General features: G+C 47.9%; 2 long non-coding RNA genes across 3 annotated transcripts in view; both read right to left on the bottom strand.

The window, feature by feature from the left end:
• The window catches only part of LOC139999213 (uncharacterized), a 29,532-nt gene extending 21,762 nt beyond the window's left edge, over positions 1–7,770 (bottom strand). The window contains exons 1-2 of one of the 2 annotated variants that reach the window (XR_011804472.1): positions 7,378–7,770; positions 369–471 (exon numbers count right to left, since the gene is read on the bottom strand). This is a non-coding gene — a long non-coding RNA (uncharacterized lncRNA). The remainder of the gene's footprint in view (positions 1–368; positions 472–7,377) is intronic. The other variant, XR_011804473.1, reaches the window with a different exon arrangement.
• LOC106014597 (uncharacterized) overlaps positions 7,771–13,906 on the bottom strand; it is a 46,965-nt gene continuing 40,829 nt past the window's right edge. The window contains exons 6-7 of the long non-coding RNA XR_011804471.1: positions 9,481–12,160; positions 7,771–8,691 (exon numbers count right to left, since the gene is read on the bottom strand). This is a non-coding gene — a long non-coding RNA (uncharacterized lncRNA). The remainder of the gene's footprint in view (positions 8,692–9,480; positions 12,161–13,906) is intronic.

Here is a 13,906-nt window from a genome sequence, read left to right on the forward strand (position 1 = left end):
GGCTTGAAGTTCTTTAAATCAGAGTCTCATTCCTTGGAATAAGGAGGATCGTCCCTCTCCGGTCAAAAGTCACAGCTGGCAGATGTTCGGTTTTATCCCCTTTGGCCATTGGCAGTGGCAGATTCATAGCTGCTACAAAGTGCTAAGGCTCTGCACCAGCTCTTAGCTCTGGGAAATACCGGCTGTCTGCTCTTATTCACTCTCTCAAAGCAATCTTTAATCTTCCCAAAGTCCCCTTCAGGCTCCCTGTTCTAAGGCTGCATCCAGAAGAACGTCTTCACACAACTGCAAAGTCCAAAGTGCAATGCAACCTCAGGGCACCGAGTGAAAATGTGAACATGAAAGATTAAATAAATAAATAAACCTACCACAAAACTGATGTGACTACCAAAATCTCCACCCATGAAGACACTTGATCTGCTCATTCCTTTGAACACTGAAGCCAAGAAGTCCCATCCCCTCATCCTCTGCCTGCAATGGGAGGGAGAGGGTCTGTGAGGTCCAAGAGCCTGAATTATGGAAAACACTTGGGCACACCTTGAACACACCGCAAACACTTGCCTGAATAAGATCATGTCATGAATACTGCTACTGTCCTTAAATTTAAGAGCTAAATTGCTTTGCTTCTTTTTCTGACAGGCCCAGCCTCAGCAAACCCAAGGCAGACATGCAGTACAGAAGAACACATCTTACTTTTTAAGCTGGTGGAAGGCAAAGGAAATGCAGTCAAGAGCTAAAGGAAAGTAAAGAATAAGAACAGGGAGAAAATTGCAAGCTGACAGATCTGCAGGTGAAGTACAAGCCCAAAACAGACCTCAAAGTACTGACCAGATCGTTGGAGTCATGTAAGGTGAGACAGAATCAGCAGAGATTTCATTACTCACAAATCCCTCCAGATGCCTTAAATAATGTGCAGCAAACACGGGGACATAAAGACCAGAAGTCCCATTAGGAGGCACATGGAATTGCTTTTGTTCATTAGGGTGAGTCACACAAAACACATTATTACATAAAGCGGGATGTCTCATTAATTACACCAGTCTGGGGGCTACTGGAAGAGCTCCGGGAGACTCAGTCCTTGTCCCCAGCATTGCAGAAAGCCCCGCGGTGCCTCTCAGCACTCCCACCCCAGCTCCGGCTCCCAGCACCCTTGCTATGACCCTGCCCATGGGTGCCAGCGTGCATTTCTCCAGCGAGGTCACTTTTCTCATCAGCTGCCCCCCGAGGACACGAGTCTCCTCGTGCTCACCCCATGCAAGCAGGGCTCAGCTCCAGCCTGACACCAGCAAGGGAAAACCCACCCCGAGCCCACCTCCTGCCAGCGCCGTCAACACGGAGAAAATAACAGACTGAAGGAGGAGCTTTAACAAATATTTTGTTTGGAATAAGGAGGCAGCACTGCACTGTGGCTTTCAGGGAGAAGGGAACTGGAGCATTGCAGCAGCAGCTGCCAGTGTTTGCCCACGCAGGCAGGCGGTGGCTGTGCCTGCCAGCTGCAGGAGGCACCCCAGGACCCACATTTCCCTACGCAGGCTGCACGCCTGTGAACAGCCACGAGGGCCAGCCCTGCTCACATGGACGGCAGCGAAGCAGGGTGCCATCCACCCCAGTTCTGTCACCCACAGGTATCCGAGTGAGCCTGAATTTCAGGAACAAAAATAGAGGGTTGCCTAAATCCCTCCTACCTCTGCAACAGGGAGAGTTGTTACGGGAGGCATAAACCACTTTGCTTCTCCACAAACTTGGTCTTTAAAAAATCTGGGTCATCCTGTGGGAGCCCCCCGTAACTCCAGGGTTATGGGGTGGAATAAAACCTCCCAGACCTCTTCAAGTTTCATCTCTGCCATCCTACAGCTTTGTAGGCAGCGCTGTGCCGGGTGATGGATACTTGTACCCTGCAGTGATGTGAGTCAGAGATCAGAGACAGGAACAGGAATTAGATTCTGCTGTTTGGCACAGAGGAGGATCTTATGAATAAGTCAGGGGATCACAGAGATCTGCACCAACGTGACCGTCCTGAAAAGTATTGAGGCCTATATTTGATTGTATCCAGAGTCCACAGTACGGATGTTACCGAAATACTGCTGCCAGGATATGGTGCTTATTGCCTGAACGGAAAATACGGGATTTATTGGTGGGGAGAAGGGAAAAGGTCACGGAATATCTACATGCATTTTGCTAACAGCTCGTCACTGTGACTATATCAATATGCAACAGCAACGGCAGGGACAGATGATCTAGAACTCCCTGCATTATTAATATCTGGTGAAAGATGAGGCAGCTATTGTGAAAAGTATCTGTTTGCATGGTTAATATACAATGCTCTAAACCTCAGTGTACTGCTACAGATGATGCTGTTTGAAAACACAGCTAACCTTTGGAGAAGTCCCACACTGAACAGAACAGGATATATTTCCTAAGTTCAAGCACTCCTACATGCTCTAGGCTTGGAAATAGGATTGTTAAGAACAGGGTGGGGGAAAAAGAAAAAAAAAAAAAGAAGTGTATTTGGGGAGAGGAAGAGAGAAAAAGCAGTGACAAATGCTGATGCAAAATGAAGTAGAAGCAAAGAGGTGAGAAATGAAGGTATGGAGACAGTTTCAGGTCTGCCCAGACTCTACCAACTCTGTCTGTCATCCAGGTCAGGATTTCAGCCCCCATGAGACACCCACCCCACAACACAGAGCGATGCCGCACTACATCCCACATGTGGGAAGGTGCCTTCTTACTCCCCTCTGAGCCTCCAGCTCCGTAAGACACTACCCACTTGTGCACGCCTTGCCCAAGATAAGCAGTTCACCCCAGCACTTTATACACCAGAATCTCATCCTGTCACTGCCTGAAAATGTCTATATAAAGCTCCAGTTTGGCTTCTGGAAGGGGCTTGCATCCTCTCTCTCAAGCTCAGCCTCATGACAAATAGAGGAACTAGCAGTGGGTTCTCTACAGCAACAGGGGTGCAGGAAGGAAGGACAGGGAGGTGCAAGAAACCAGGAGGTGTTTCTCCTCCATGTCCCCCCGAAATTGCACCTGATCATGGTAAGGTCCAAAGGAAGTATGAATAAGGCAGAGGCAGTGCCCTAAGTTGTGTAGTAACCAACAAAATCCCAGAAATACTTCATCCCAAATTCTTTAGCATCAAGTGACTAAGCAGCACGTGTAAAAGCCTCAGTGCTCACAGACAACAAGGAGTCCAGGAGACATGGGTTTCATGGGTTTCTTCCTCTGCTGTGTTAAGCTTAAATAGAATTATATGGTCTTTAGTTTACCTTGCCATGCAGGCACATTAGGCATGGATTTCTCTAAAGCCAGAACATCACAAGATATCCAAACAACCTTGTCATTGCAATTTTTCACAATTTTCCTCTTTTGTGTATATGTGAGCTCTGACTACAGCAAAATTTCTTCTCCTCAGCCCACTGCCATCTGGAGCAAGGTTCAGACTCAGTCACAAGTATAATGGAAAAGGATATTTCTGGGGAATGGTGGGAAGGTTAATTACGTGAATGCTTAGAGCTGGTGATCTCTTTCATCATCTCACTGGGATGCTCTGATCTCCGCTGTATGATCTGGAACCAACAAGATGAAGTAACTGGGAAGAGAGCAAGAGCTTTGAGATCTGATCAGTATTGGGGTAACAAAACATTAGACAACATAGCAGGGAGAGTAACCCCGAGTGATTTCCAGTCTGGAATTGTCCTGATTCACCCAGAAGACTGGAGCAGACTCGAGACATCTGCAGATCATCAGAAGACTCTCAGCAGCTGCAGGGACTCTGCAACAAACAGCTCTGGGCCAGCTCTGCTCTCAAGAGGACATCAACAAATGGTGCTCAGATGGGTTAATTCCAGGTTGTCTGTTAGGCTTCACAGGGAATACCAAAACCTTAATTATCAGGGTTATCAGAGGATGCCTTGCCACCTCCTGCCATTAAGAGACCAGGTGGCACCCATTGCTGTGCACAGCTCAGACTTCATACCAGCTTCCCAAACTGCCCTCTGGGTACAGGCTGGATCCCTCTGTGCTGGTTTCAGCAACGCGTGACATCTTCTCCAATGGCTTCAGCTCTCTGACAACATCCTTTAGCCATTTTAGTGCTCTTTGCTCTTTCTCCGTGGCCCTGGCTTTGATGGCTACGCTCCTCCAACACTGCACTAGGCAGAGACCAGGAAGGAGAAAAGGAAGAGATGCTAATGCCTTTACATCCCTGTGTCAGACAGCATGTTTATTTCTGCTGGGCTTGGCTGGAGGGGTTCGGATGCTTTTATGTGACTTGACATCCACACCTCAAATAATAGACCCCGCATTCCCCAGAAGGCCAGAGACATATCATTTCCTGATGCTATTTCTAGCGCTGTCCAGCAGACACGGCTGGGGAAGAAGAGCAGCTGCAGCTCGGGTGGCTTCACAAGCTGCTGCTGGCCTGCCCGTTCCAGGCAATGCCTGTCAGGTCCGAGGGAGCTGGGCTCCCGTAATCAGGCAAAGCTGTTGTTTCTCAGCACCTCACAGTCTCTTGACTTTTCATCTTGATTAAAGACTACACCGAGCGACAGAATTAGCAAGGCAGCAATCCCAATCCTTTTGCTGCTCCTGAAATCCAGTCGCCTGCCCACTGCCCACGTGCTCATCCTCCGGGCTACCAATTAGCGGCACCAGCTGCTAGCCTGGATGCCAGGGCCAGGAGCTATTAGTGCACAGACCATTAGCTTTAAAAGGCATTTGGAACTTCTGAATGTATTAGGGTTCGTGTGACTGACGTACAGCACAGCCATATGTGGCTCACTGATTTTTCTGTCAACTGTATTTTCTCCAAAACTGTGTTGGGTATCAGAGCATCCTAGGTGGAATACTCGTGAACACCTCTTACCAAGCTGGTTCAGTAACCACATGTAGTTGAATACTTGTTACCTGCTTTAACTAACTTCCTTGGCACCTTTCTTCTGAGTTAGGAATGGTGATGGGTTGCTTGAAAGGTTGAATATCTGGACTCTATTTTTAGCCCGATCATTTGCCCAGTTAATGGTTCCAGGGAGGTCATTTCATTTCTTTATGCTTCAGCGACCCCATCTGTAAGATGGTAATGATGAGCCTGTACCACAGGGCTTCGAGATCTATGCTTGTGAAAAACATAATAAAACTTCAAATTGCCATTACTGTCTAAAGCCAGGGTGGGCAGGAAGCCCTGTGGGTAGCAGTATCTGCATGGAGCTTTTGCAAATCTGGATGCTGGAGCACCAGCCCTGGGCTCCCCTGTCACCCCAGCGATTGCACTGCTCCACGCTGGGCACAGCTGAGACTTACTGGGTGCTGCTGGTGTCACCGAGCCCCCAGGAGCATTGGGACCAGCAGCCCATGTCATTCACTGCCAGGAGATGATGACAGAGGGTGCTTTCATTACACGCTTTGTGGCTGTCAATCCATCACCACAGCAAGAGGCATCGAGCTACTGACTTTGGGTCATCTTCCCCAGCCATCAGCTTTGGATCATCTTCCCCCAACTGCTTTCATCTTCACAGAGGCACTGGGTAAGCCACAAACACCCCCCTTTTCCTTACCCACATCAACCGTCTCATCTCTTCCCCAACTCCACTGCTGCCACCCCCCTGCCTGGCCTCAGTCAGCATTCAGGAGGGATCCTGCCACATGGGACCCCACTCATTGTGAAATTAATAGCTGCTGTGTGACACGCCAAGACTGGGGCTGGAGTTTACCTGAGCATGCTGCTAGCACACCACTTGCATGTCATCTGAAGCCAGTGCCAGGAGAGAGAGCCAGGACACCAGGCTGTGCACCCAGCGGCTGTGGGACCTGGGCAGACACAGGTGGAGGAGGACCATGAGAAGACCACCTGGGTCCCCAGGACACTTAACCCCGACCCACAGGGATGAGCCAGGTTGCAGACCAGAGTCTTGACTCTCTAAACCAAGTTGAAATCAGACTGCCTTGTCTGCTTCAGCCCACTGCCATCTGACCACGGGGCAATTTTCCCATTTCTCTCCCAGCTTTTTGTTCAAAGCGGAGCTTTCATGGAACTTGGAGTTCAAATGCAAGATCTCTTCAAAAGTCTCTGAAAAGGATTTCATAATGTGAAGTTCTGATGAAATTTTGAGGTCTTCTTGCTTCATACAGCTGGCAAATACCAGCAAAGGTCTTTTATGATTTTTTGAAATGTTTTAAATATTATTTCCCATAGCTGGATTCTTGAAATGCAAACATTAGATCAGTAACATTCAAACTGGTCTTTTTATCTCAGGTCTGTCAGATTTTCAGGCTCGGGACAGTTCTTTTGTCATTTGAATGGGCTCTTCCTTCACTAAGAAACGCAAGTCCCTCTACTTACCCAGATGGCTTCCTCCTCCAACCTAGAATAATGTATTTAAATTTATCCAATGGTTTCCATGAGTCAGATTTCCCATAACTGGAAGGTTTCAAGCCATCCTCTGCTCCACCTGCTCAGATGTTAAAGCAACCCTCTCGCTGGCTCACAACCTGTACTTGGTCACTGGAGCATGATCGCTGCGGGGCAGGGAGGGGTTTTTGGCTGTTGGTCTGTCATGTTGCAGCTCTAGGGCAGCTTTACGCTCACGTAACCCACAGTCTATAGCTTGGTTCTTTACAGTCCTGGAGAGAACCACAGCTTTTAGAAACTACTTCTAAGGTTTCTTTCTTCTGGGGAAGAAGGGTACGTCCTGAAAGCAGTCATTTCAGCCTCCTGACCAAAGGGCTGGAAAACCACACCTTCACTCCACCCCAAGCCTCCATCTCCAAAATAATTGTCACCAAGCCACTCTTCCTAGCCAACAGGAAACTCATTCAGTAACCACAACACGCAACAACTCCACAGACTACATAAACAGATAATTTTCTGGTTTGGACAACAGGAAAGAAATGCAAATCCTTGCATACTGATGTTCCATCATTTGCCTACACTTCTTCAAGACAACAGGCAGTGATTTTAAGTAGCATATAAGTGATCAAGACTCCCTTCATTACTGGTGCTCACTAGGACCTGAGGCACTCTGCCGCACAGACCATTTTGAAAATGCCACCTGGTGCCTTCCAACTCATAGAAGTCCTCCTGGAGCACATATATTTTTGGATAAAAGCATTCTAAATGATACTGACATTCAAGAAATCCTTTGAAATTGCTGGCAGGCATGAGTGGTGGCTCATCATAGCCTGGAGCAGCTGAAAGCCAGACACAGGAAAAGGAGGTGAGGGAGGATGCAGTGAGATGAGCAGGCTCAGAGGGAATGGGGTAGAAGAGGAACAAGGACGGATAGGTTTTAAAGCTGCTATGGTGAGCTGTTAGATTGGTTTTAAAACATATATTGGAGTTCAAGAAGGAAGAAGAAAACTGAACTAGAGGATACTGACCTGCCATCACCATGGCTTATTCCCAGCCAAAGAAGTCGCAGACATTTGAAAACCTTACTCTGCTCCAGCGCAGACCACACAGGACACCAAATGCACAGAATTCAAGCAAGAACCTGGCTCCAGGTAAGAAAAAATGATGACCAGCAAAGTCTTACTTCAGTAGCCCAGCAACATGCATAGTACGGCACAGCTCACTGCAGCCTGGGTGGGCTGCCTCAGCCACCCTCCCCAAAATCAAGTTACACAGTGCCTAGAAAGAGAAATGAAGGGGAGATGATACACATTGCAGAACTAAGCCCCTTGTCATAAAACACAACATCAGGAGGGAAGATTGGCAAGGGCAAACCGGCAAGCAGTTAATTACAGAGTAAATTAACTCTCCAACCATGTACATAATCAGACAGGAAACGTTATAAGCTCAAGCCAGCAGTTTCAGTAACAAGATTTTGACAAAATTCCCATACATCATCCCCAGGCTCAGGCGGTGAAGTTCTGCTTGAATGTCTCAAAATGGAGCCATGGGGGAGCATCATGTTCACCAAAGCCCTCGCAGTTCGTGGGCTGTGAGCTGTAAGGAACAGACACCACTGAGCCAAGTGCAGGAGGGAAATAACACCTCCGAATTCACTGCTAATTGTCAGAAGCATTTCACAACACACCCCTAGGCCCTAGCATCAGCACAGAGTGGGGGCTGGGTTGGCCACGGATCAGGGCTCTGATGGGAAGATGACCCTGGTGTCATTTGCCACTAAAGCTGTAAGAGGAACAAGGCAGAAAAGTGCCCAGTCTCAAGCTCTTCCCTAGTAAACATCCCACAATTTGAGACGTTCCGGGCCAGATTTGAATTTACAAAAGCCTGTGAAAACCCACCAGAAAAAATGACTGCTGTAAACAGATAAATAATCAGCCTCAGCAATTTTCAAGCTGGGGGGAAGAAGAAAAAAAACAACCCTCAGTGGAAAGTTTTCACAGCTCTTCTGTTCCTTGGTTCTCCACCTGTCAAACAAGAGGACGTGCAATGCTTCTGGGTTATCTTTTAAAAACGCATCATGACCACAAAGCACAGAGAAGCACAGCTAGGAAGCAGTGAATCTGGATCCCACACGAGGGTGGTGAAGGACCCCAGAAAAACAGGGAGAAACTCTGCATGGCCCATGCCCAAGAAACGAGCAAAGCAAAATTTCTTGCCTGAGAGTCCCTGACCCTTGCTGGGTGCCAGGAGCAGGTGCTGACTTTGGGGTCCTGCAATTCCTGGCTGGGGCTGGAGCTTCCACCCTCACCTAAAGCAGGTTGGGTGCCAGGTGACAACAGGCCCTGGGATGGAGAAAGGACAATCAGCACATGGTACCAGCATTAAAACCACAGCAAGGGTGAGAGGAGGCGGGATGCACCCAGGAAAGCTGAGGAAATCCTGAGGTGATGGGAGACACCTGCAGCCCTCTGGTACACTCCAGGAGGATGGGTTGTTTTCTCACAGCAGCAGCAACACAGAACAAACAAAATAAAACTAAACTGAACTAAAATAAAATAAAATATTTTGGGGTTTTACTAGTTGAGAGGAAATATACTCTCTTTTGCTTCAGCAGCCTAAGGGGAAACATGCAGTTTTTGTCAGTACGCCCGAGGAACATGAAAGGCTTTCAAAATCCACATGTCATTTCCCATAGCAGCCCATCACGGGGGCATGGACCACCAAGAAGCCTTCACAGCCACGACAGGCATTTTGGAGGATGTTCTGTCTCTCAGACGGCTCCCCAGGCTGCCTGCTCAGGCTACGGGCTGCTGGCTGGGGCCACCTCAGCAATGGCAACCCCACGGCTGGTGGCTGCGAGAGGAACGAGCCTGCGGCAGCCTCCCGGGAGCTGGATGTTCATCCTAACTCATCTCATCTCATCCTGCCTGCCAGCCACCCAGGGGCTGTGGGGCAGGGGGGACCAGGGGACAGAGCCCTGCACACTTGTGGGTCAGGAGTTCATGGGTCTGTGCCTGTAGGTGGCAATTAGGAACACAAAGCAGCAGTCCTGGGGCTTGGAAACGTACTGCTGGGCACTACCAGCCATTCCTTTTTTTTCAGCTCTTTATGGCATATAAAGGGAATGTTACCTGGATTCCCTCTCAAAGCGTGGCCATGCACCTCCCTGAGAAACTGTAACTGGACATTAACCAACATGCCAAGGTCAAAATAGCATCCAGCATCTGAAATACAGGCATTTCCCCAAATCACCCAAATACTCTTGTACTTCTTTGTTGAGACAAAAGGGTTTTTTTTCGTGCTATGGATTTTACTGGTTTTTAATGCTAGTGGCATAGGATCAGATTTGGCTTTTGCTCCCAGACATGTAATTTGTTCCTGTGAATCAGCAAGGCTCAGAGCATGAGCGGTGAGGACACTACTGCAGGATGTTGCTCTAGCAGGTTTCAGAGCAAACACCCAACGTGACCTCAGGGCTCTCGTGCAACTCACAGGTCAGAGGCTGTCCCAGGTGTTCCTGGGGATCGAGCCACCATGCACAGGGCCAGAGACCCTGGCGTCAGCCTGGCCAAGCCAACCAACTTCATCAAAACCTCCACCTTCTCCAGCCCTACCTGAATTTGGCCTGGAATTATTCATTAACCAGCTGACAGCTTTGTCTCTGAGGCCAGGGGCAGCACGCTGGAAATTTGCAACTTGCCTGTAATGAGTTTGGCAAACGAGGTAATTGCGTGCCCATCCTGCAGGTTCCATTCGTCTGTGCCTGTCCACGGCAGGCTGATCCTGCCTCTGTCCTTCGACGTGGCCGCACGCCAGCACCATTCATCTCTCGCTGTCCTGTGGGCTGCAGAGGCCAGGTTTTTAATGGACGAGGCGCGAAGAGATTCAATAGGTGCCTGGTGGAGGGAGAGGAGCCGCTGCTCTGAGCATCCTGAAGGATGAGTGAATATTACCGGCCCCATAAATGACTGTCTGTCTGAGGTCAAAGGATGGAGAGGCGTGAGATCACCATGACAGGTACATTGAGAGAGGGGAAAAAATCATTAACATGATATACATTTAATCCTAAAATATTCTTCGTCTCTTAAATAAGGACCTGGGAAGGTAGCCTCCCCTGACCTGAGGGCAGAGCTTGGCAGGGTTCAGGTTTGTTCTTCTGCAGGAAGACCCAAATGGCAGAAAGATGGAGGTGGCCAGAACACACAATTCTTCATTAAATCCTGATGAATTAATGAGTTACTGAAACCATTAACATAGATCAGCCTGGAAATGCTATTTGGACAGGCAAGGATGTGCTTTCAGAGTGCTTACATTTAAATTTCTTTTTTTTTTTTTGCATCTGGGATTTGTGATCAGAGTTTTATTGCCATAAACAGATTCTTTTTGGGTTTGTTTTTTAATCTATTGCCCTTGGCTTCTACTCATACCAGCAAGACAGCATGCATATCAACCAAAGTTTTACTTTGAACATCAAGATTTCAAGATTTCAGGAACTTCTGCAGTGGGGGTGTACCAACAAGAAAACAACTTTAAAATGAATAAATAAATAAATAAATAATAAAACAAGTTGAAAGAAAAAAAACCCAGGTGGTTGGGGTTAACCTGATTTCACCTGAACTTTCCCCACATGGAGAACACTCTTCAAAAGTCAAACACAGAGCCCTATTTCGTATTCTCTACAGTAACCTTTAGAGTTCAAAACGTTCATCTGTTCACCCCCCCCCACATCCCCTCACAGTGGCGTTTGCAAATGACACAAACATTTGACTGTGATCTGTGCTCTCCCTAATGCAGCCCAGCCTGTGCCCGTGCCTTGTAACAATTTTCTCTGGAGCAAGTTCAAGCGCAATTTGCTCATGCTGGTATCTATCTGTCATCGGATGTGTCAGCCGAATCGCTCTCAGCTCGGGCGGAGAAGAAGGAGACAAAAGGTCACCTTCCACATACGGTGTGTTCTCCAGGAGGCAGGAAGGAGAAGGGGGAAAACTGAGTTTTCATCTACCTGACAGGAATTGTATATTTTTTTCCCCTTTCCCTTTGCATTTCATCCCACACTCGCAGCACGGCTCAGCGCCTCTGAGAGCAGATGGAGATATTCGGAGGAGATGAAAATGTACCAGAGCCATCAGAAAGCCAGGAGGTTGGTGTGGATGGTGGCCCCAAAGGTTGCCATGCGTTTCCTTAGAGGAAGGATGGCTCATCAGCCTTTGAACCCTGACAGCACCGTGGCTCCCCGCAGCACGCCGTGTCCTGGAGCTCTGTCTGGTTGGCACAGCCGAGGTGCTTCCAGGAGCCGTGGGTTCGTGCCCCAGCTGAAGTCACTCTGTGCCGCTTGGGAGCTTGTCCTCCCGGGGGAGATGCAAGCAAGGAAGATGACTTCAAGTGCAGCTCTGCACTGCAAAGAGGTTAATGAACAGCAACACCTCCCTACGCCTTGCACTCACTCTTAACTGCGTCCCATTATTCTGCCCAGTGCATGCAAGCACCCGGGGATCTGTCAGCCCGTCCCAAGCTGGCACTGCATCCGTTGAATGTGCCAAGAGGAGATGTGCTCCCTGGAGAGAGGAGGACTTCATAGCCAAGGCCTTGATCTATGCTAGACACTTAGCTCAGGTGTGGCAGCTTTTGGGGAGCCGAAGCTCTCAAAAAGAGCAATTGGATTTCCAAAGCACTACAAAATTCCACTCCCACTGAGGACCAACACTGACATTGGGTGAAGGCTTGTTGTGCTCCAAGAAAGCCATGGTTCAAGGCCCATCCCAGCTCATCTTGGTGGTTAGCCAGATCCAGCTGCTTAGGAAGAGGTTTGGGCTGGAAAACATAACACAGGGAAACGTGGTGTTGGTGCTGTGCCACCACTGCCTGCACAGCATCCAGCCTCTGTCCCATCACGCACAGGGCTGAAATGCTCTGGCTTGAGTTGGAGGGAGGAGAGACACCAGAGCACCCACCTCTATTGAAAAAAAAAAAAAAAAAAAAAAAAAAAAAGATCCTACCCTTACTGTGGATAGAACTGGAAGGATTTGAGGTTTCTTAAATCCTTGAAGTTAATTTTCTTAGCATTTCTGTATCTGACACCGGCCGAAAAGAATTTTGGGGGGGAAAAAAATATAAATGGTACTTTTAGTGCTCGGTGAGAGGAGATGTATGATCTCCAGCAGTCAGTCAGCGAGAACTCAAGACTTACAGGAGGGTAAGGAATAGAAGAGCCTGGAGATTTATTTCCCATTAGAGAGTGGCAGATGGAGAGGAAGGGGCCATGGAGAATAAATTGATGTGGAACCAGAGCCAAACTGAGAAAAGGCAAAAATCAAACCAAGACAGGCTGAAAGTTTTCCAGTCAAGTGTTCCCCTGCCACCCCCAAAGAAAAAAGGAGCTTTCTACAAAATGGCATGTTTCAGGGACAGCCCCCACTTTTCACAAAATTGTTATTATTTTTCATTTTGCATGGAGTAACCAGACCGAAACTGATTAACACCACCAGAAAAAGAAGCCAGGTTGCAGCAGACTTATTTCCATTGAAAACGTGGTTGAAAGTAAAGCCTCATGTGCAACTCTTCCATCAATAAAACCTAATATTCCAACCATTCTTAAGGTTGAAGTGAAAAAGAGATTTAAGGAAAAACATTCTCAGGGAAAGCCTGTTAGATGCTATTGACAGCAAATCTGCAGAAACTTTTACCAATCTGGCTGCTGTTGTTACTTGTCAATCTCCCAGAGTCGCTACATGAAGGATAACACTGTCTTCAAAAACAGCCAGCTGCATATGACGGGGACAAACTTCTACATCAGAAGATGCTTTTTTTTTTTTTCCTTCCCCCCCCAGCCATATCTCCTTAACTAATAAGGAGTTGTTTTTTTTGTTTGTTTGTTTGTTTTGTGTTTTTTTTGCCTCTCCCTACAAGTCTTGTCTTACTGTAACAGCCCTCACTAGCTACCCACATCCAAAATAACCCGTCCTATTTTGGAGCATGGCAGAGGGCTGTGACACACTGAGCAGGTGAACCAGGCGTGCAGAGGAATGCCTTTCAGCAGGGCCGTGCACAGAAGAGGAAGATTTCCTTTAACAGGAGGGCAGGCTGATGGGGCAGACCCACCCCATGCCTAGGTTTATTCTGCTGTGCCCCAAACTGCGATCCCCAAGCATCTCATCCTTATTTATTGCATCCCTGATGATCCTTGTTGCCCCATGAGGTCTTTTAGGAGTCACTAAAATAGGAAAATACAGGCAAACACCCACAAAACTGAAATTTAGTAACGTGAATTGGGGGAAGAGAACAATTGATTTTTTTTATTATTATTATTTTACATGGTAGCTGTTACCAGCACACCCAGCAATGGGTGCAAAGTGGTCATTTTGCAGCACGTGTCAGTGTGCAGAGACCTGGGCACTGGTTTTTAGCAGCAGCAGGGGCTGTGATGAGGCTGGTTTGTAACAACCAGCTTAGGGTAATGCAGCAATGAAACCACCAATCTACCTTTTTACCATGCAGCCAAACTACGCCCCTTTTAGTCCTTCAAGCACGCATCTTGCAAATGTAAACTTTTCACACTAA

Source organism: Anas platyrhynchos, chromosome 21 (genome assembly GCF_047663525.1).
Source record: "Anas platyrhynchos isolate ZD024472 breed Pekin duck chromosome 21, IASCAAS_PekinDuck_T2T, whole genome shotgun sequence".
Classification (NCBI taxonomy): Eukaryota; Metazoa; Chordata; class Aves; order Anseriformes; family Anatidae; genus Anas; species Anas platyrhynchos.